Source organism: Anguilla anguilla, chromosome 5 (assembly GCF_013347855.1).
Source record: "Anguilla anguilla isolate fAngAng1 chromosome 5, fAngAng1.pri, whole genome shotgun sequence".
Taxonomy (NCBI): Eukaryota; Metazoa; Chordata; class Actinopteri; order Anguilliformes; family Anguillidae; genus Anguilla; species Anguilla anguilla.
The window spans coordinates 10,749,091-10,771,947 of record NC_049205.1 but is presented as its reverse complement, the minus strand read 5'-3'; the positions used below and the strand labels follow the sequence as shown (position 1 = coordinate 10,771,947).

General features: G+C 39.9%; 1 pseudogene; it reads left to right on the top strand.

Annotated features, from left to right (window-relative positions):
- LOC118227517 overlaps positions 1-22,857 on the top strand; it is a 516,632-nt pseudogene that overhangs the window by 2,222 nt on the left and 491,553 nt on the right.

The following is a 22,857-nucleotide window of genomic DNA, read 5'->3' as shown; positions in this document are numbered from 1 at the left end:
AACACATTATGCAATGCTAGTGGACTGGGACATCCACTATTGCATTCTTTGTACTTCTCATCTTTACAGCTAAACCAGAGGGTGCGTGGACGTGCTCACGTGGTTCTGTAGTGTCAGGAGGTTCATTACAGATAATAACCTTTATAGAAGTTGAAACATTCGTTATGAGACTGAAAGAAGGTGCCAAACAACACAATTAGGGGATCAATAAGAGGGCGAGACAGCCGAAAAGCTTGATCCAGGCCAGCAGAGGGCTGTTGTAATTAAGGATAAATGAGGGTAGCAATTCACCAGAGAACGCTTCCCAGATGTAATTTGTTTTTTATTGAATATATTTATCAACATTAAATGACTTTTCCAAAGTGAAACTTAGTTCAGCCGAGCCACGCTCCCAACGTAAAATCCAATACGACCACATAACCTGGAGCAGATGTTGTGCTCGGAAGAGAATTTGTTTCTCGCCACCTCCGTGTCACACCCTCTAATTGATCACGGCTGTGCCCTTTTTCGTGAATATTATCAAAATTCATCATTTCTTTGCTTCATTACGCCCTTTCCCCATAAACAAAAAAAAAAGTTTCTTTAATGAGAAGGCGCAAGAGCGGTTAGAAGTTTAACCTTTTGCGTCGGCACCGAGTAACCTTGATGTGCTGGAAATCCCTGTGATGAATTGCTGTGTTTGGTAAAGGCTTCAGGGTTGCAACGTGCATGCCGTGCCCTCATTGTTATTCCACACAAAATAAGGCGAGGAGGGCTTTTGTAATTATCGGCTCAGGGTCTACAGTCAAAAATGATACAGTATGTGCTTCGTCCCCATGTCTTAAGTTACAGTCACGACTGTTCTCATAAGTCAAACCCAGCATTGGCCATCCAGGTGTTTTAACTTTAGGATATATATCTGAAGATTTTTAACTATTGAGAAAGACCATGGAGCACTGGTAACACATTTTCTGTATAAAAGCGTGTTTTGCCTTTTTGCACTTCGGTCTTTCTAAATGAAAAGCAGACCGGCAAATGCAATTAAAGTATTATTAGCCATTTAAGTTTTTCCATGGTAAAACTGTGTGACCTTCTGCAAAATCTGTGAATATTGAGAAAAAGCAGTGCACTTTTTTGTCACTTTTATTGCAGAGTTTTTTTGACCAACACAATTCAAATATAAATCTAAGCAAATCTAATGTGTTGCCGTTTTAAAATGTCAGCATTATAATGTAATTATTGTATATAACTAAGTATCTTGAGGGTATATATATATTTTTAATCATTTGAAGAGATATAGTGTCTCAAAAGTAATCTTTCCTTGTGCTCATGCAGTTTTAATGTTTTCAGTTTTTTCCTTGCATAAAAAAAAACATGTTTTAATGTGACGGAGGACATCTTAAGAAATCTGTGTGGAATACCCCTGCTGGTTCAGATAGAGGGAGTCTAAACTGCAGAGATGATCTGAGCCTGCCATGGACATCTCACTCATCGCTCAGATGGTAGAAAGCCTCCCCGACTAGTTTTGAACCAGAACTTAAAAACTCAAGGAGGAAAAAAATGTTACTCTTCACAGCAGGCATCAGTACGCAATGCAACATTATAGCCTGAACTTACAGTAAGACCTCCCAGACTTTGCGAAAATATGGTATTTTGCACAAACTAAAACTTTTTGTGAAATGAACTCTGGCTTCTCTTGGCCGCTTGCGTGACAACTGCTCTGGAAGGCTCTGCCTTTACGGACTAGCGCCTCAGCCTGAAATGGGGCAAAATCATGGGCTACATCTAAGGAGAGTCTCTTTTAGATTTTCAGATGGTTGTAGCTTTATTGTGGATTAAGGATTATGCATTAAACAGGAAGTAATGTCATGAACAATTAGTCCTATAACTGGGTTTGCACTCTGTAATGGCAATCTGCACATACTGTATTTGTACGGAAGTACTGCATAGTTGATTTAGTACAGTTGATTTTTTAAAAATAATCTTGTTTTTGATAGAGGGAAAAAAAATAAGATGCATTGCCGATGAATCATTTGGTAGTCTGCAGCTTTATTGGGAAAAGTTCATGCTGTTTAGTGTGTTTTTAATTTAGAAGAATTAATTTGTAGTTACTTAAATTGGGACTAGTACATGAATAGGGCTGTGTCACATCATGATGTTTTCTGCAAAGCTTCATTCACTTAAATTTATCAATCTCATTCATTCTGTTTTTGCTCCAGCCTCACAAGTACAGTGTTAGACAAACGTTTCTGTCGAAGACAACAGAGAAATCTATATGCATTCCCACCCAAGTATCTAACTTGCACCTTTTATAGCATTACAAATCCAAATGGATTTTAAATTCATTCAAATACATCTGGCTTTGTGGTACTGTATAATGCTGTGTCTATTGATATACTGAGATAAGTACCTGACTAAGAAACTAGCACAGTGAGCAGATGTATAGTTATCCGCTTTAAAGTCATGCTGGCATAAATGTCTGTATCCCCAAGACTCTGGCATGATTATAGACTCGCAGTAAGATGGTGAATGACAGCCACATTGATTTGTAATGAACAGAATTGAAACTGATGTAGCACTATCCAGGCTGTCTAACATGTAGAAGCCTATTTGCTAATGAAGGTTTGTGCCTAATAATGAACCTGTTTAGTGCTCATGTTTGTTATACCCATGGCCAGACATGTTTATAATCTGATTGCAGATACTGTATTGGTTTAGAGCACACTTCTAAATCAAGGCTCCTCTTACATTATGTTTAAACTGTGAATCAGGCTACCTCACTATGACAGAATAGGTGAATGTTTGCTCTTTATTTGGAGAAAAGAGAAGGAAAATCCCTTGACCATTGACTTGTACTGATTTTCAGGGATTCTGAGAGGCCACAGTAGAGCACAGGATGAACTGCACACCTTTTAAAAGGAACATTTTTAGAGAGAATGGAGAGAGATTGAAAGAATTCTCCTGTTGAGTTCAACAGGTTTTTTAAAGCTGTTTCTTTCTTTCACTGAGTAAGAATGTTGAGTTCAACCAATTAAAAAAAAAAAAGAAAAAAAGAAACTGGTCCAAATAGCATCTCCCAGGAGAATAAAAACAAGGCTGTATGTCTGCTGTGGCACCCAAATGGGATATAAATGTACTCTCATGGGTGAATGTGGCACTGCTTTAATATCTGCAGAACCGAGTGATTGATGTGATGTCTCTAGGAGTTGTGCGTGATTTGAAAGGGCACTCTATGTATCAGCATACGAGGAAGAGATCTTGAAAACACAGAACCGTGGAACGGGCAGACAGTATCTGTGTAGGTTAAAAGTTTGGACTGCCTTTTCCCATTTGCATAATGAGGGCATGAATCACTCGGATCAAAGGCTGGCTTGAATGGTAAATGATCGTCTTCGATTAGATGCTGGTAGTTTGATTTCAACCTTTGTCCCAAGAAGGATAGGGATTATCACATGTGGTGAATTTTTTTCCCTTAGCGTGCTCATTGTTTGGGCTGCTTGGTAGTTCATCCTGTGGAGGCTCCGTTGCAGTGTGTGGATAGGTCACACGGTCCAGTTTTGAATCTGGAACATTCTGATGCCCACTGTGGCTAGGCGATTGGGTGGTGCATGTGTCCCATGGATGGGTGTGCTCTTGGAAATTGACAACAGAGCTTGCAGCATTTTAGCACAAAGAAATACGATTGGACATTGCAAACTGGGGAGAAAATGGGCAAAAGGCATGCAAGGCTTGATCATTGTTTAAAATCTTTTAACCTTTTTCATTTAAATATCAGTTTATGTGCATGTAAAAAGAACCAGTTTCGCTCATTAACATTCTGTGAGAATACAGGAGAGATTAATAATTATAACAGACCATTCGGCTGATCAGTTTGGAATTGGGACTCTTTCCACATTCTCTTTAAATGAGAGGCTGCTCGAGTTTTATTGTTTTCTTTGTTTCTACCATGCATTCTCTCTACGCTATCTCTCAATTCTGTATATTCTCTATTCTATAATAAAAAATAAAATGAAAATAGAAATCACAACAGCAATAATAATAATAATAATAATAATAATAATAATAATAATCAAAACAGCAGCAGCAACAACAACAACAACAACAACAATAATAATAATAATAATAATAAAAAAACAAGAATAATAATAATATAATAGAAACAACAACAACAACAATAATAATAATAATATAAAAACAACAACAACAACAATAATAATAAATCTTTAGTTTTCTCATTGCTGCTGTCAGGGATGTGAATTACCATGTGGTTGCCTCTGCCTTAAGACACGGTTTCTGGTGATTGAATTTTCAGAGCCCTGAAATCCCACTCTGCCATGCATTTACACAAAACGCTAAAACCCTGTTCAACCCAACGAACTGCAGGCCAAACAAACAACTGGAAGGAAATTCCAACCTCGGCGCAAACATCTTTACTCACTTCTGTGCTGCTCCAAAATATCAATCTGCCCTTGTGACAGCTGTATTTGGGCTAGCACGGCTCTTATTGCATCTTCAAAATGGATTCCCAAGAGACAGCCATGCATACAAAAAAAATGAAAAATCAATGCACTGCATGTTCAATGCCCTTCCTTGCCCTTTAAATAGAAAACAGCTCAAACAAAAAAAAAGTGTATTTCTGTATGGGATGGGATTTTTCTTTCCAGAGGCACTCCCCCACCCCGTCTCCCCAGCGTTAACCAAATTTTTGGAGGCATCATTTCTCAAGCCGCGATGCGGAACTGCATTAAATACACATCCGTAGCATTCCGTATGTGTACATGTGCATGAAATTACTGCAGGAAATTACAGGCAAAGTTGGACATGTTTTCGGGCCTTCCTCCCTGAAAGAACAATTTCTCTTTAGGACTCGATTAGAGTTTGATATCCTTAAAAGCTGACCTTGTCCCTTCTCATACATCATCATTGTATTATACATAGCAATTATTACGAAATAATGAGTTTTTGAAATGACCGTTTTGTTGCAATAGTGCGGCAGTTAAAGCATCTCCATAACCAGAATGTTGCTCAGGGGCTATACCCTTGAATAAAGTCATTGACACCTATTGCATGGTAAATATCCAGTCGGTTATTTGACCTACGTTCGATCAGAGCATCTGGCAAGAAAACAAAGAAAAGATAATATGAAAAGCAAGTTCAATATACTCTTAAATATGTAGGCTTTCTAGTGTCAAATTTATTTTCAACAGTCAGATAACATCTCTGTTATTTTAAATGACTAGATCCAGCAAAAGGAGAGTAGTAGAAAAAAAGAATTGATTTATTTGAATGCTGAATATCTAAATATAATGTGATTGGAAGAGCATTACATTTTCTTTGGTTAATTGAACATCCTCCTTTGAATTTGGATTCTAAATATTAATGGGGTGTTTGTTTGTTTTGCCCTTGCAATTGAAATTTCAGGGGAATTTCTTCAGTGAAAATTTTGCTCATCTTCCCATGAATTCTTGATATGCTGACCTCTACAAAGACTTCGTTAACACTAGGGATACATGCATTACCTTTCTGAATGTAGATGGTAGATTGGATATAGGTTTTGGTACTATCCTGCTTCTGGACTGAGATGAATGACCAAAACTAGAAAATACAAACACATTTGAAACCTTCTCAAGGACTAATACAAAGTTCATTCCAACAAAACCTGACTTGTTTTTACTTAACCACTATCACAGTAGTGTTAGGTATTGTGAATAGGTTTTGCTTGTCTTTTGCAAATGTCTATCGTTTTTTGTATAATGAGCGTGCATTTTGTTGTTTGACATAATATAATTGAGCAAATGTTATATGTAGCTTGTTTGTCAGTTTGGCCTTTCTTATTTGCTTTGGAATGGATTCTTTAAAAGCAATTTGGAGGGGGAAAGTAATATTTTAATTTGGGAACACAAAACTCCCTGTTATAGATTCTAAAAAATACTAATAATAAAATGAAATATCATGTGTGCATGTGTGGCACAGTCCATGTGATGGGGAGTTTGTTCTTCAACCTTGGCACAGTCAATTTCATTTAAATTTATTTAAAATACTGTCTGCAAACGTGTATGAATAGTAAAGCAATTATATAATAAGTAAAGGCATTACATCAATGCTGTGCAGTAGGTATGCTGAAGTTTAGCGTTATGTGGAGTCTGGATTGATAGATGTAATGCAGGTAAGGCTGTGTCTCCTCCGATCTATGAAAATAAGGTGGACAGACTGATGCTGACGAATTGCACTACAAAGTGAAGAGTTCTGAACACAGGGCATTCAGTACCAATGGCACATTCGATTTCAGTTCATATTGGATAATCTGTGTGCGTATCTACGCAATCGTAATAATTTGTGGAAGCAACTGGTATGAGTGTACTAGCGTGATCAAGACCTCTTCATCGGGTTTAGAAAAGTTGGCGGGAGATTTGATGCAGTCACATCAATATGACTTAAACCAACCTGTCATACTGCGGAAGGAATCTACAATCCCTTGTGACATGGCCGTGAGTGACAGGCAGTCATATGTCCTGTCATTCTTCCCTGCAATATTAGCGATATCAAGACTGGCCATTGATTTTGGAAGGCTGCTGACTGTAACCCCATTTCCTTCCAGATTCTTGGTGTCAGTTTCTGAAGAGATAACTTTAACGTTCCTCTCCAACCCTACGTTCTCATTCTGATCAGGCTCTTATTGATTTTATTTGCTAGCTTTGATGTTAACCTCGCTTATCAAACTTACCTTATATTGAAATTGATGAGGAAGCTCTTGATGGCCAATGTTGACAGTGAAACTTGACAGAAAAGAATAATAAATAGAACTGGTGTTGCCAAGATAGCAGAATATGCAGCACATTTAGTTATCATTATTGCATGATTGTATTTCAAGTGTGAATGTATGTGTGTGACTAACCAGGTCCGAAGATGCTTGTGTCTAACTCACTCCCAGAGTAGGAATGGCAGTACCTTCATGTTACCACTAGGTGGTGGGTTTAATGGTTATAATAACCGCTCTATTATTTCTCAGTCTCAGTCCCTGAAGAGTGCCCAGTTTTTTCTTGTTTATAAGGCAAGGTATTCTATGGGCGCAGTCTCCCCTCTGCCAGTCCGTGATTACATTGACGCCCCCCCCCCCCCCCCCCCCCCCCAGTCTTACCTACCGCTTCCCCCAGGGCCTGCGATCACAACCCTTTTCAACTTATGATGGGGGTCCCAAGATCAAACCAGTTGAAGACCCCTGTTCCAGTCCCATAAACTGAATCCCATTTAAGTTACAGCGTATGATGATTAATGTTCTAAATGTTGTCAGGTAAAGAAAACGAATGCTAAAACAAATGATTAGCACGGCTAGCTTGATTTGCGTGGTTTCGTCCTCACCTGCATTAAGACATTAGCAGGTGTAGCGTTTGGAAAGCCAATGTGCAGAAGCATGGTAGAATGGTGACACCGTCAGCACCGTTCTTATGAATAAAATTATTTGTAAGATAATGCCGGAGAATTTTAATTTTACATGGCAGGCAGGAAATTGTGAAGTCAAGCATCTGTGCCAGAACAGTATTGAGGTCAACAGACTGTTTTGCATTTTGAGAATATTGTGAACGTATATTGATCTTGATTGTAGGAAAGTGCATTAAAACTACTCTGAAAAGAGGATAGCATTATGAAAAATAACTTTAAATTAAAAATAGAATACTTACATCAAGGATCGGTTTTGCTAAGCAGATAAGGAGGACCATATCCATTTAATGAAGTCTTTAAAATGAGCATTAAAAATGAATCACTTTTATATATAAATTCTGGAGCAGTACTAGATGGATTATTCAGTAATTGACTTGAATGTTGCCACTCCTGAGCTTGCATGAGCTTTCATACTTGTGGATGAAACCTTTAAGGCATACAACGCGTTTAATAATTCTGAAACATCTTTTTGTTTCATCTTATAGTTCTCTTAAGCAACATTCAGTGCAATTGCCCCATAGCTTTCATCTGAAAAAAAAATGTTATTTTGTCAAATGAGTCAATCAAGGCCATTTGAGTATTTTACAATCTGGCTGTTGTCTGTATATTTCTGTTGTCTGATTATGGGGCCTTTTTTCCCCACTGGGGATTCAAACCTGCAATCAACTGGCTGTGAGCCCCGATCCTCCACCCCTACTCTACACTAAGAAGAACCGAGATGCTTTTCTTTCTTGTCATGCTCTGGTTTCTAACCTTTAAATTTTTTTTTTCCCCAATAGGTAAAATCTCCCATATGTTGTACAGCTTAAGAGAATAGGGTCCATCTACCTGGTCCAATTTCAGGCAGTCTTAAATTTGATGCATTTGTATTGGGGTTTGGTGATGCGGGTGCCTGTATGGATACTGAGGGGAGGTGCAGTGGGGGGGGGGGGGATTCAGACAGCCATCCACCACAAATGAACAGCCATTGATCATCACCACATTCTTGTAGGTAACAAAAAAACAAAAAAAGTTAAGTGTTCCACTGACATTAAGTGTGATGTTTTAAAGGGCCGGGGGAGTGAAATGTGGAATCTTGCGCCGTTGGTGTCATTAGGGTGCATCATGTGGACCCGCGCGATGCGGAGCGTCTGATTCGATTAGCCGCAGCCCCGCTATCGCGTTACGCTTTGGTAAGGCGAACCCGCGCCGGATCAGATATTATAAAGTGAAGTCGGTCATTAATTAGAGCGCTGAGCCCGCGTAGAGCAGCACATCCAGCGTGTCACCCTAACCCCTGCGCCGATTCTGCCGTCTCATCTTTCCGCCGCCTTCCCTCGCTCCTCCCGGAGCCTCCCGGAGCATCCCATAATTCCTGTAGCCATGGCGAATCAGCCATTACGCGCACTAAGCCCTGTGAACAGCTGTTCCCAGGTGGCGCATCAACACATTTTCATATAAAAGTGATGGCACAACCGAGTGGCGAAGAGAGCTTTATTTCCAGTCACTTAGGATAAATCTGACACATCCATTACCTCCAGGATGGCCGTTTTATTCCTTTACAGGGAATCGTTACACATTCCGCCTTTTGTTAATCAGAGGAATGCATTTGTTATGGGTGACAACAGAAAACCGCACCGCCTTAAATTGGATTATTAAGGGTTGTCTGTTCTGTATTTACACTGTCCTGGACACTGCATGTGTTTATTGCAGCAACAGTGCTAGTTCTGTTGTAGCTTCTATCATTGATTCTTAACTGTTCGGACTGGACAGACAATAAAAGAGGCTGAAGCACCGTTAGCATGTACATCTTTTCTTAATGTCGGTGCTAAGTAATACGTTCCATCCACTTATTAACTCACACGTGGAGGAGAAAACGTTAGTTAAGCAATTATGGCCGTCTAAACCGTACATTTAACACAATATTGATTTTATGAGGCTCACTCCAATGAGCTATTGTCGAAGCCATGCTAAACGTGTTAGTATGGAAAAGTCTTGAGTTGTCAAAGGCGGCTAGAAACTTAATAGCTTTAATATTCTGCGGAAAATATCCATTAGTAGATTGTCAGATGAATTTGCGCTGGCATCCGGGCTTAAATAGGCACAAATGACACCCCGCAGCAGTCTTCCAAAAATGTTATCAATTATCATTATGCATTTTCATTGCCTTGCTGAATGCAAACTAAGTGGAAATCTGTCTCATCTATTTCAATACTTTGCTTTTATGTGTGCAGAGCCATTCTCTGAGTAGGTCAAATGGATTAGCTGTTAGTTCATTTTTACATGCCATATGCAGTGTTTATGCAAGGCCATTTTTCATATTTTGGATTCAGTACTCTTCTAGATAAAAAATACAGATAAAGTGGACGGATAAAAATACAAATAAATGACTACTGTAATAGAATATAAATAACGATTTCAGAGCAAATAATACGGTTTGTGTGGCAGTCTGACAGTAATGGTAGTTATAATTACTTCAAGGTGTGATATCAGCACTCCTACCACACATTTTCAAATTAAACCTCAATAATTGCTATCGGAATATCCCTATTATAGTGACCTGAATGTGCTTTCAAATGGAGCACAGTGAATATAGCTGATATCAAACAGAGCCCTCACTCTCTCCTCCTTAAAATAGATTTTGACAACTGTAAGCTTTCCGGTATTAACAGTGTTTTCTGTATCTTTGTCAGGCTTGCCCTTGAATAAGTGCACGTGTTTCTGTACTTATACTGAGGAAAAACTATGCTATAATTCAAGGAGATTCTATGCCATTCCAAAGTCACATTTTCCATTGTTACTGTGTTCTTCAAAGATCTCAATTTGATGATTCTTGCTAATTGTATTCTACTGTCAATGTAAAATGTACGTATTTGTTTATATTTATTTTTTAAAATAGAACATATATAGTTATAAAGTCCAGGCTCACGGCTCATTTTTAGACATTTTTAATAACTTTTGATTATTATAATTATTGGAGATGTATACTGGCTGTGATGCCTCCTATTAAAACTGGTACAGTACCAGTGTAGTTTTTATGCTGCATCTTGCTTTTAGCAGTGTAGGAAAAGTAAAGTATCACAGAACAAGTTTCCTCATTAAATTATTGCTTCTGTTTCCTTCCAGCTCCTACCAGGCGTCATTGCCATCTCCCCATAGACTCTTGTTGTGTTGATTCTTTTTAGTAACTGTGTCCACGGTTCATCAACCCTTTACAAAGAATACAGCTGGTTGTCAGTATAAACATACCATTGACTTTGACTCCTAATTAAATGCAGCTGCGTTTCTTTTGTTTATTTTTTTTTATTCATAAATCCAGCTTGGTGAGAGAGTTTTGCTGTCATCGCTGAACTTGCTAAACTGTGTTTGTGACGAACCAGTTGGTGACACTGTTGATTGAGTCCAGGCCTATGTGTTGAAATTGCTGACGGTTTGAAAGCAATTTAGCCCCGTTTATAAGTGTATCTTTGGAAGTTTTCTTTGGCGGACCGGGTTCCTGGACGCTGTGTGTGGACGTGCCCACGTGCCCGGAGTGGGTCAGACCAGTGATGACACCCAAGCTCAATTAAACGTGCACAGGAGCCATATTTTATTGCTTCCCCGAGACATCAGTCCTGAGGGAATTTATTTAATTGAGGTGTTTGAGCAAATGACATTGAAGCTTCAGAGCAGTCTATGCTACGTTGAGCTATTGGTCTACTGCTGCTCCGATCCTTACTGTGGCAGTTTGTCTTTGATTTGGTGACCTTCCTTCTCTCTTTTTTTGTCTCTCTATCAGAGGAATTGCTTGATGGGCTCCTGCGTAACTCAGTTGGTGATGTGGGCCTGTGAGTTTGGTGCAGGTGTGTCTTTGGAGAGCTCAGGCTGTGGGCTGCGAGCAGAACAGCAGCTACTCAGAAGACAGTTTGGTGTTTTTGGTTCAAATTTGTGGTATTATGCGAATATTACTTTCCAGTAGCCCCTCATGAAAATAAGTAGCTACACTAGCAGGCATGAATCTATAAAATCAATAGTCACAGTCACAAGAATATACAGTGCAGTAATCCTTTCACCAACTATATACACAGAAACAGAAACAATTGAACTGAAACAAAAGAGGAAACAGTAATAAAAAATAAAAAAAATCTATAACATTTCATTTTAATTAGCCACATCCTTCACCACCCCATTTGCAAATCCTCCCCAAGTTAGTGAACACGCAGCACCTCTAATGCCCCCACAGTTTCCAACATCTCCAGTTGATGTGTCTGTCAGCTTATCGCGTATAAACTCCAGTTTTACTCTGACACTAATTAAAACTCTGAACGTTACAACAAAATTACACTCTGCCCTTTGTGTCATAGAGACTTTGCGACTTTTAAAAATAGCCAGTATTGCCTGACCAAGAAGAACATTTGCAAGTGTACATATATGCTTTTTTTTTGCCCTGGAGTACTGCGCACACACACACACACACACACACACACACACATACACACACAAAAGTTTCAGAAAACACACAAGACAACTCAATAAACATATTTTAAAGAAAACATTAAACATTAAAAAGAGAATATACTGACTAGAATATTGTATTGAACATGGGCAAAATCTTTAAGACTGTGTGCCTCACAGAACATGCAACCTTGCATCAGTGCATTCAAAGTTTATGTTTATGTTGTAATTTGTTTTTGTGATGTTTGCTGGTTTGCAGTCATTCACTTCTGTACGCCCTCACCCTCAACCCTTACCGCCCTTATCTCTGCTGTACTTTTGCACCGCGTGAACCTGATGGTGTTTGTCTCATGTCGAAGTTTCTCTTTCTCTCTCTCTCTCCACGTTTTCCTCTCTTCCTCTCACTTCTCTTCGCTTTAACATTCTCTTGCCTCTTTTTTAAATATTCTTATCCTCTCCCGTTCATCTCCTTCCCACTCTCCCATCCTTCTTTCACATTTCTTCACTCTCTCCTCTCTCATTTGTGTTCTCCCTCTCATCCTGTTTCTCTTCTCTCCAAATCTTTCCTCTTGTTCTTTCCCTGTTAGTCTCCTTTGTTTTTTTTTCTCCCCTCTCTTTCCCAATCTCCTGCCTCTTCTTCTCTGTTTTGTATGCTCTTTATCTGCCTCTCCACACGGACTCCGAGTGCTGTTCTGAAGCTTTCTGATTTGCATCACACTCTGCATGCATATGCTGTTTGCGCCTTTCATTTTTCTGTTTGTTCTTGTTCAGTCGGTGCAGCATGACCGACAATATTAAAGTGAAGGTATTAGACCTGGTCATCTATGTAAAAGAATGTGTATGCTGTATTTGATCCTTTGGGATGATTCCACGCAAAAACGAAATGTTAATTGCGCGTCACGTATTAACATGATTATGTTTGTCACATTATTGGCTGCTGAATAGCTTAATTGGCAAGGGTATCTGGCAGATAGACCCTGTTGCCTGTGATTATGGCTAGCACGACCACAAGAGGAGCCATCAATGAATTTTAAAGAGGGGTACTTGTTGGGGGGGAGTTGGGCAGAGCTCGCTTGACCAAAACCATGCAGCTCGCTAATGCTTCACTAGCAACAGTGTTTATGGTGATGGAGAACAGTTGGAATGACATCATCAGAAGAGGGAAATGGTGCTGTTGATGTCGTTAGGCCCTGGTGTATGACGTGCTTCACACTCAGATAACTTTATTGTTCACTCTAGTTGACATTTCTTTTAGAAAATAAACAGGACATTTTGAAATAGACGGTAAAACACAGTACTCTCAAAGGATGCTGCCTTCCATTTGTGCTGGTGATGTCACTCAAGTCCTGCAGTTTTTTAAAGAAAATGAGTTTTGTGAGTGAGTTTTGTGCAGCATTCACTCAGTAACTTGATGCCATATTTGTAAAATGTTCTCTTGTCTTTAAATAATGTGTTTTTATTGAGATTCATTGCTGAATGTACGCGGATTGCTTTACACGCCTTACGGATTGCCTCATCGACAACTTCAAAATCAATTTCTAAACCTTTTTAGCACCGAGAGGTGCTACATCCCATCTAATGACACACTTAGCTGTAGCTTCTTATGGTGTACTCTGTGTTCTGTTCTGGGAAGCCCTCATTCCACGTTAGCAGGAGCACCAATCTTAAGAAAGACAATAAAAGAAGGACTATTTTTTATGAGGAGATGGGCCTCGGATATTGATTATTAAATATAACATGTAATAATTTAATAATCAGTTATCCTATAGTATTGTGATTTTTTAAATTTTTTATCACAGAATGCCATGATATCACCATGTATCAGCATCAGCATGATCTGTTTTTTTCCATTGCAGTTCTATTGCAGTAGGCTTCTGTGTCCTCATACTTTGTGTGGTGTAAGTTATATATAACCCTAAGTGCATCAGCTGACTACTGCCATAGCAGGGTACAGATATAAGTGAATAAAACTACATTTGCTAAGCCAGCTGGGATATAATTGTATTAGACAGATGCACTGTCAATGATGGGATAAAAACAAGAAAAAATATTAAAGTAAGGTGGAAGCATGCGGCTTTGTACATTAGAAGTATTAGTGCTTCGCCCTACTACTTCTGCAGCATTGGGGGGTTGCCTAAAACACTGCACATGCCACTACATGTTATGAATATTGTGGAAGATAATACTTGAATTAGTGACATTACCGCCTGTGATAAATTGTTTTTAAATCTGTATATAATTCCATTTTCAAAATTTCCACAACTCTGAGAGCAGCCATTTATTCTTGAGTATCAACTTACATGACCCTCATCTATGTCTCTAACTGCGTTAGTTCCAAAAGTAAAGTGCTTATTAGGGTTGTTTTTTTCTTCGAGTAATGCGCCGCAAATGCTAATGCTTACTGATGGTCCTTTCCCCTTTTTGTATAATTTTTCCAGCCAGATAGCAATAAATCAAAACATATTGTATTTTGAGGCTCATTAAAGAGGCATTATGCAATAAAACTGCAGAGCAGTCGCATTATCGTGTGATGAATGTCCGTAACCACTTCCATGTAAATGATGTCAGCCCGACACTGCAGTTGAGTTGTGGAGGAGCCCCCTTTGGAGTGTTTCGGTGAAAAAAAAAAACAACAAAAAAAAAAAACTGCACCTTGTTGTCGAAAGAGTGGAAGACCATTGGCACAGGCGAATGATTGGTGGGTTTCTCAACTTTCTCCCCATCACATGTGGATGACGGTGACCCTAATAAATGGCCATTTTCTCCCCCCTGTGGCTATTAGTAAGAAAAAACAAACAAAACAACAAAAAAAAAGATATGGGGGAACGATACACGGGAGACCTGTTTTATGAACATCCTGTCAGCCCTTGTGGTCTTGGGTTGGTTGCAGGCAGTTATTAGATCTCTGTCTGAACCTGAAACCCAACACCGCAGGTGCTCAATGTTGGAGGACTGCAAATGAGGCATTATAGTCACTCTCCCCTTTTTTAATTGGAAATCGGATAAAACCCGGTGTAATGCATTCGGTATGATGGATAGACTTTGCAATATGAAGTGGGTCTGTTGATCAGATTCATCTGAGTACAAAGCTACAGCTGGAGTTCCTCCTGCTCTTGCTTACTAATGTTTTGAATCGCTAAAAAAAAGACTCAAAAAGGTTTTTTTTCCCCCCACTTTGTACTCACACGCACTGTGTGTATGACGTACATTTGCATATTTAAATCAAATGTATATACTTAGGAATTCTCGCAAGTTATTCTCACTTGATTTTTAAATATGTTTATAGTGGGAAATTATGGTAACTTAAATAGGGAGGGTTCAGCTTGAAATAGTGCCACTCATTACTCCGTTTGCGGTTGCTTTCTAGAGCAGAGTTTTAAAATAATTAGATTAAATTAATCAACCCACCTGCAAAGGATTGGTTTGGCCATAGCTTTCAATAACAAGCTGCCACATGCACAACACTTTTAGAGTGAAATTAAGCTTATAAAAATATACTGTTGAATTAATATAAAAAAGGGAGGATTCTTTGAATTTGTGTTTGACATTTAAGCATCCTGCTGTTTTGCTTTATTCAGTTGTCTCATGTTTTCCATATTAATGTCAGTATTTGTATCTTTGTGATGCTTGTGTGTGACTGAATAGGCATTCCTGAAAGTATGTGATTCCTGTTCATATGACAAAAAATATTTGACATTATAATGCTCCTAGGTGCTTAACTTGATTTTCATGGAACAGTCGCAAGTATGTGGTTGCACAGAAAGGAACCTACAGGCGTTAAACGTTAGGCTTGTGACTATAAGGTTTTGTATGACTGTTAGCCATAAACACAAGAGAGCATGTCTGACTTTGCTGCAATCACAACCCCTAGTTTTCAATGGGCAAAAGCATGGGGCAGTAAAAAGCTTAGCTCCCTTCCATTTGTTATTTTACATGATTAGCATATAGTAGCTGCACCCATAATACACCAAAATTGAATAAGTGAATTAATTTGCTGATAATCTTAAGAAAAGAGACTGACAGATATTGACAGTCCATTGTTTGCCATGCTGTGACCTTTCTATTTGAATGATTCTCCATCTATTTTATCTCTTCCTTATATTTTGGTTGGCACAAAGGATCTGCTTGAATACTTCTTAAATCCTGATTCAAATAGCCTCAAAAGGTCACAGTAAGAAAAATAATATTAAGAATGCATTTAATTCTCAAATGCAGAACTTGGTAACCTGTCTATGGGATAATTTTATTGGTCCTGTTTTCCAAGTCTGAAAGCATTTCTGGATTTCTGGATTGAAAAGTATTTATTTGGTCAAACTAGCTGTCGTTGGTAATATACTGGTACACTTGTATCTGAGGTTATTTTCAGATCAGCATTGCAATTCAGTAGGCACTTTAAACGAATTATAACCAAAAATAAAAAACAAAAATAGTACACAGAAAAGTCATACAGAATTTGCATACTCACTCAAGTGTCCCACTGTCATGTACAGAACTTTGTTGAATAAAAAACAGACTGGTGCTGAATACATTTATTAATGTTCTGTCGACAAATTATTATTATTATTATTATGATTATTCTGATTGTTATTCTTACAATTATTATTATTATTATTATTATTACATTCTGTTAGTAGAACCAGCTGACATAAATGGAAATGAGCAAAAGGTGAATTCCATACAGCATTAGGAATCATTTTTTCACGCTGAGAGTATTCAATGTGCGGAATAGCCTGCCAGGTCATGTGGTTGAGGCAGAAACTCTAGGTATTTTCAAGACCAGACTTCATACAGTGTTGTATCTAGTCTATAGGTAATCAGAGCACTAGGTACCATTTAGTCAGGAAAATGGCAAGCATTGTTGGGCAGAATGGCCTGTACTTTTTTTTTCATTTTGTTATGTTATGTTATTATTATTATTATTATTATTATTATTATTATCGTGTCAAGGCAACCGCATATCAACCAGCACAAGCATATTAAGAGCATATGGTATGAAGGATGGGCTTGTCGATTAGCATATCCAGCTGAGACGTGGAGCGCGTGCGTTCCTAGCGGAGGGATGTGCCCTGCAGTCCGGAATCAGATCCAGATGGTGCCAGTGTTGACTTGCCTGTGGGAGGTGCTCAGCGCTGTACAGGAAAACGGGCTGCGGGAATGATGGAATGCGGGCGCAGTCAACGCCGCAGAAGCAGCCGCAGTGGGCTGAACGCTTCAATGCTGGGCAAATTTAGCCGGCGTGCCATATTGGGCCTATTGCATATGTGTTAATTCCTAACCTGAAACATCTTTCACTAATGAATCAGTGCATTTCATTTAGTTACTCTGTGAAGGCATATATGATAAGGGATGTTGTTTATTCCTAAACCGCAATATGCAGGATAGCAGAATTCCTTACAGTAGTTTCTGTGGTTGCCCTGCTTTGTTATATTAGAGGCTTCACTTGTTGTGGGTAATTGTCTGTAATCAACTGTGGAGGAAAACTGGCGCATGCTATAACTACAAAAGACATGTTGATACGTACTGAGTTCATATGCACTCAGGGGACCCTTCTGAATGCATTATTATATTAATTGCCCTCGTTACATGTTGCAAATAAATATAGTGCTTAATCTCTTCATTCTGACAGATTTCAAATTTGAAGTACAGAACACACACACACACCCACACACGTATCAGATCTTAGAAACTTTGAATCTGCATTGTTAGAAGTGCTTGACACACCTAGGCGTGAATGTGTTAAACAGGGTGGAGATTTTGTAAATTAGGCAAAGTAAGTATTCTGTCTAATTTCCTAAAGTGTGACTTGTGACTCTCGTCTTTGCATGAGGATATCAAGAACTCCGGTGTCTTCCGTTCACCCCCACGACTCGCTCCTGTTGCAGGAATTGTTCCATCTGTTGTTCTATTATTTTAACATTATTTCTTTAGCTGGGCCAACCCCTGTGTCTTCAGCTGGCATTATATCATAGGAAAGTTTCTTTTGTATGCTGCCTAACATCATCCCATCTTTTCTGTATAACATCTACTCTTCATTTTGTTCTGCCTAATAAATTTATTTTGTTTGTGATGACACTTAAAATTGCTGCAATACGGCCGGTGACACTATCTTGTTGACCTTCACGCCCTGTTTCCTGATCTGTAAATTTAAGTTTTATTTTTCCTGCCGTTGCCTTGCTACTTCTGCCTGGTTGCTCCGTATCGTTTATTAGCACCTCGAAATGTGGGTGTGTAAGCGTGCCGCATTGTTTCTAGGCCTTTTTATGGGTGTCTTCAACCGCAAAATTGTGCCTAATTAGAACCAGTCTTAGGAAATTGGCCATTAATGTGTTTGTATGTGTGTCTGCAACATAGCTGCTGTAAAGTAAATGTTTTTTTTTTGTGCTGGGCCTGTTTGCCTGGTATATCTGGCCCTCGGTACTTCACTATTTATAGAGAGTCGGAGCCCTGCTGTGCAGAAGCGTAGTTTAAACCATACAAACAAAACAAGACAAGACAAACACACCTGTCAGTCTGATCCGTTCGGATCCGAGTAATCCCCAGTTTCACCGACAACAAACCCCAAGCAACAGTGTTGTTGTATATTGTATGTACTAGCACCTTAATGCACCTTAAGGCTTTGATATACCCAATGTTTTATATTTATTTAAAAAAAACCATTTCACATTATTCATGGTATGTAGTGAAAATTATTTGGCCAGCTCTGCTTCATTCACCTATCATTAAGCATCTGAGGAATCTTTATTTATTTATTTATTTATTTTTGGGGAGGTACCTACACCACACGTATAACTGCGGAGCAGTGAACTACCCTCGACAACGGGAAGGATTTCTGTAATTCATCGCGGGCCGGTTCATGAGTTGTGGTGTGCCCCGGTGCACAAGCAGAGGCGCTGCTGTCATACCCCGGGCCAGCGCACTGACGGCAGCCGGACGCACTGATGGCGACCGTACCTGAAGATCTGGCGGTGGAGGAGTGCATGATGACAAAGGCGTAGTGATGAAAGGGGCTCCTGGGTGCTGCCTCTGGCTAGAGCGCTGACTCTCATTATGGATGTAGCGCACTTTCCTGAATCAAATCCGTACCGTGGCAGTTCTGAATGCCGCCAAGAGTCGCGTGAGCGAGCGAGTGAGTGAGTGACCGAGTGAGTGAGAGAACGAGAGAACGCGTGTCTGTGTGCGAGTGCATGTGATTCCGTGAGTCTGTGTGTGTATCTCTGCGTGGGTCTGTGTGGGCATGCGTCTATGTTTGCATGCATCTCTGTGTGTACATGTCTGTGTGTGTGTGTGTGTGTGTGTGTGTGTGTATTTAGAATACATTCTACAGTACAGTGTATGCCTTGTGCATACTTGATGGTCTCATTAATATTGTATATACGATGCATATTTAGACATAGCGGAATGTATACTCGTTGTGTTTTAGATTGCATTCTTTACTACACGTTTAGATGAAATAGTGCTGCAGATTGTTTGCGATCGAGGGGATTTGACCCCCTTCCAACACAAGACTGAGTTTTTTTGATCCTTCGGGATGGGAAGTGCTGTCTAAATGCAAATCCATACCCTGCTTTAGTTTTCAAATGAAGACTGAGCCGATCTGTAAACATTTGATACGTCCAACAAAACGCTTTCCCCGAGTTTCGTTGTACTGCCACCCTAGGCTCTCGTTAAAACAGCGCGGCGTTTATTCATCGATTGCCGTCGCGTGTGAATTCCCTCGCACTCGGCGGCAATCAAACAGAGCCGTAGTGTTTTAACACTTAGCTAAATGCCACATCATCACCTTGCTGCTTCTCGCAATTGATTTCTTATTGCATTCATCTGAGCGTCGTGGTATCCACAGTGGTGAAACTGACATGCCGGGGTGGTTAATGACAACGTAAAAAAAAATAAATGAATAAATTAGAAGAAGGGAGAAAATGTGGTCAAACACAATTCTGTGATACGAACTGTAGTGAACATGGTCCCTAACGTCATCACTGCACCAAATTGAATGGCAAAAATATTTTAAATGGAATGCTTTAGTTGTCTACAAAAATTTACATTAGATTTACTGTGGTACCTGTAGATATAAGCATGTTTACATGGTGCATTTTGGCAAAGTTCATCCATAACGTTGATGCTTATTGTGTTCTGTTCATGCGGGACAATACACGGCCTTCATTTGTCATTTCAGAACTGTGCAGGCATATATCTTTGTGTCTACAGTTCAGCTGGATATAAAGAGCTCGCTACATCTCTCTCACCTGAATTTCTGACAAATCAAATCTTGAGAACGGGGAAAAAATCGAAATGTTGTGAGCATTGGCATTTTGTAGAACAGGCAAATATCAAGGATGAGACCGCATAGCTCACTCACAATATGTTCAATGACATTTGTGCAGTGATGAAGGTCTTTCAAAGACATTGAGAGAATTTAACCATCAACTCAGTAACGATGACAACAGCGCTTCTTCCTCAATTATTGTTTTCTGCTGTCATATTTAATCTAGGCAGCCCATTTATATTAAAAAAATGAAATAAAATGCCTCGTCTGAATGAGTAGCTCAGTAGATATTGGAAAGATACATTCAACACTGTAATGGTCGATGGTCAAACCTTTATGTACAGTGTCCGGCAGGAACACGTTTCGTCAACAAACAGGAAGTAACGGTGTCAGTAGAGGTCACCTGGCTGACGGGGAACAGAAGACCGCTACCTAGCTGCAGGGCAATGCACGCTTTGCATTAATCGAGAGGCCGGAGGTAGCTCCTTAATTATACGGGGACATAAACAAAACAGGAGAAATCTGCCGTGCATACTTTCTGGCGAACGATTCGTAAAACAGGTTCTATAGTTTGCAATGATTACACAGCTGCGGCTGTACTGCTGAACATCTAGGCATGTTGATAAGAAATAATCACTGGACCTTGCCAGGAAACCCAGGTAATTGTGCTGCACTAAAGATCTGCAGCTGTCTTGTGCGTTCAGAAACGTGACGACGGACACTCTGAGGAGGGGGGGAAAAATCACATGTGATATTCTCACATGCCCAGTGTATCCTGATGGCTTGCTTTATCCTTAATGACTAGTGTATACTCACAGCACTCTAGCCTGTAACCAGGAACACCTTGTACTCTGTGAACGTGCCAGTTCCGATCAGTACGATTCGAGACTACATGAGCAATGCGATGGTGAGGAAGTTTATTCCTCCACACGGTTTGAAGATAGTTTTGTCCTCACTCTCCACAAACCATATTTCCTCAATAAGCAATAGTTTTACTTTTTTTTTTTTTTTTAGAATTTTCTGAGAATTTTTTAAAGTTGGATAATAGATAGAGTGACATATGGTGATGCAGACGCACAGTGAGTCATTTTAAAATGAAGAAAGCGATGAGACGGGTGTTTCCATTTCCATTTAATAGGTGACGAGAGAAAAACATGTACTTTTCCAAAGGAATATTTGGCTGTTTTCAGGCAAAATGCATTTGCATAAATTTGTTAGTCAAAGTTTGTGACAAAAATGCTTTGTACTTAGACTGCTTTTGTTACCATCACACATTTCAGGTGAATTTACATGTTAATGAAGTATCTCTGTTTTACAGATAAAAAGCCGCCCTGCAGTAACTGTTTTGCTATTTGGTTCACTCTTAAAAAACTTTGCTAATGTCTTTTGCACTGAGCGATCCCTAAAAAGAAAATAACATTTTAAATTGCGTTGTAATATAAGGTCGATAGAGTGCTTTTAGCAGAGTACTGTTCATTGTCATGAATTTCTGATTTGATTTACTTGCCAGCTGCCTTACATTTTTTTTTTGTAAATCTGTCAAATAATGTTTTATGTTTCATTTGTTTATCAAAAAAATAAATAAATTAGAAACATAAAGTTAAAAGTTACGTATGCTATTTTATATGTCCAACGACGCGTGTGTATTGAGAAACATAAAAAGGACATTTTTGCTTTAATTTCCCACGTGTATTATTATTATTATTATTATTATTATTATTATTATTATTATTATTATTGTAGTATTTATCCAACCATGAAAAACTCTCATTTGCCTCTTTGTATCGCTCTGCCGTACATTTGGTGGCGCGGTATTCCAGACGTTAAATCGCGGACGCGGCCCCAGCCGTTTCTCGGCCGTTTCCGTACGTGCGACTGCGGCCGCAGAGAGCCAAAGACAGCCTGAATTAATTACGGCTGAAACAAAATACCGCGACCGCCACAGAGAGACAGGGAAGCGGCCGCTGAGATTCCGAGGGCAGGGTTGCCAGTTTTCGGGACCTCCAGACGCCGCGGCGCGTGCCAGTTGGCAGTATCCCTTCCGCGGTCACGGACCGACTCCCGCCTAACGACAGCCGGGGGCACCTGCTCGTCGCCAACACCCCCGTTATTACAATTTGGGCATTTAGGAGATTGGCATCTTCCCGAGCGTCGAAATGCTGCGGGGGTCATCGCAAAGCCCCGACCGGCACTTTGACAGAAAGGCCAGGTCACCGGGTCGAAGGCACAGGGGTACCTACCGTTGCTATGCTGGCCGAGCGCTAACAAGCCTGGGGAGCGGCGGATGTTGCTAAAAAGGATCTGGCGTAAACACAGCTGGCGTTCGGTGACAAGTCAGAGTTCGTCGACTCTCAGTGGGAGTGGGTGTCGGCATGGCGGAAGTGGCCGGGTTCGGGGGTGGAGAGGTGATGGTGTGGGCCGAAGTACAGTGGAGACGAAGATCGCCCTCAGGGTTTATCGATGCCTCCATCGTTCAAAGCCGTGGAGGCAAGGTTCTCGCCCCACACAACGCGCCTCTCTTAATGCAAGTGAAAATGTGCGTGTATTTCGCGGTAGCCTACGACCGAGCTGCATTCATGCGTGAGTTAGTTCCAGTCGCTTGTTTTCACTCCTCGCTCCTTAGCTCCTCCCAGCGGAGGACGCAGGGAAGAGATGCAAGAATGAGATATGAGGACGGAGGGATCGAGGCAACACGTATTAGGAAATTGAAACATCCTTGCTCATTCAAGTGTATGTTTGAAGCCACGGTAATTACAGACGTG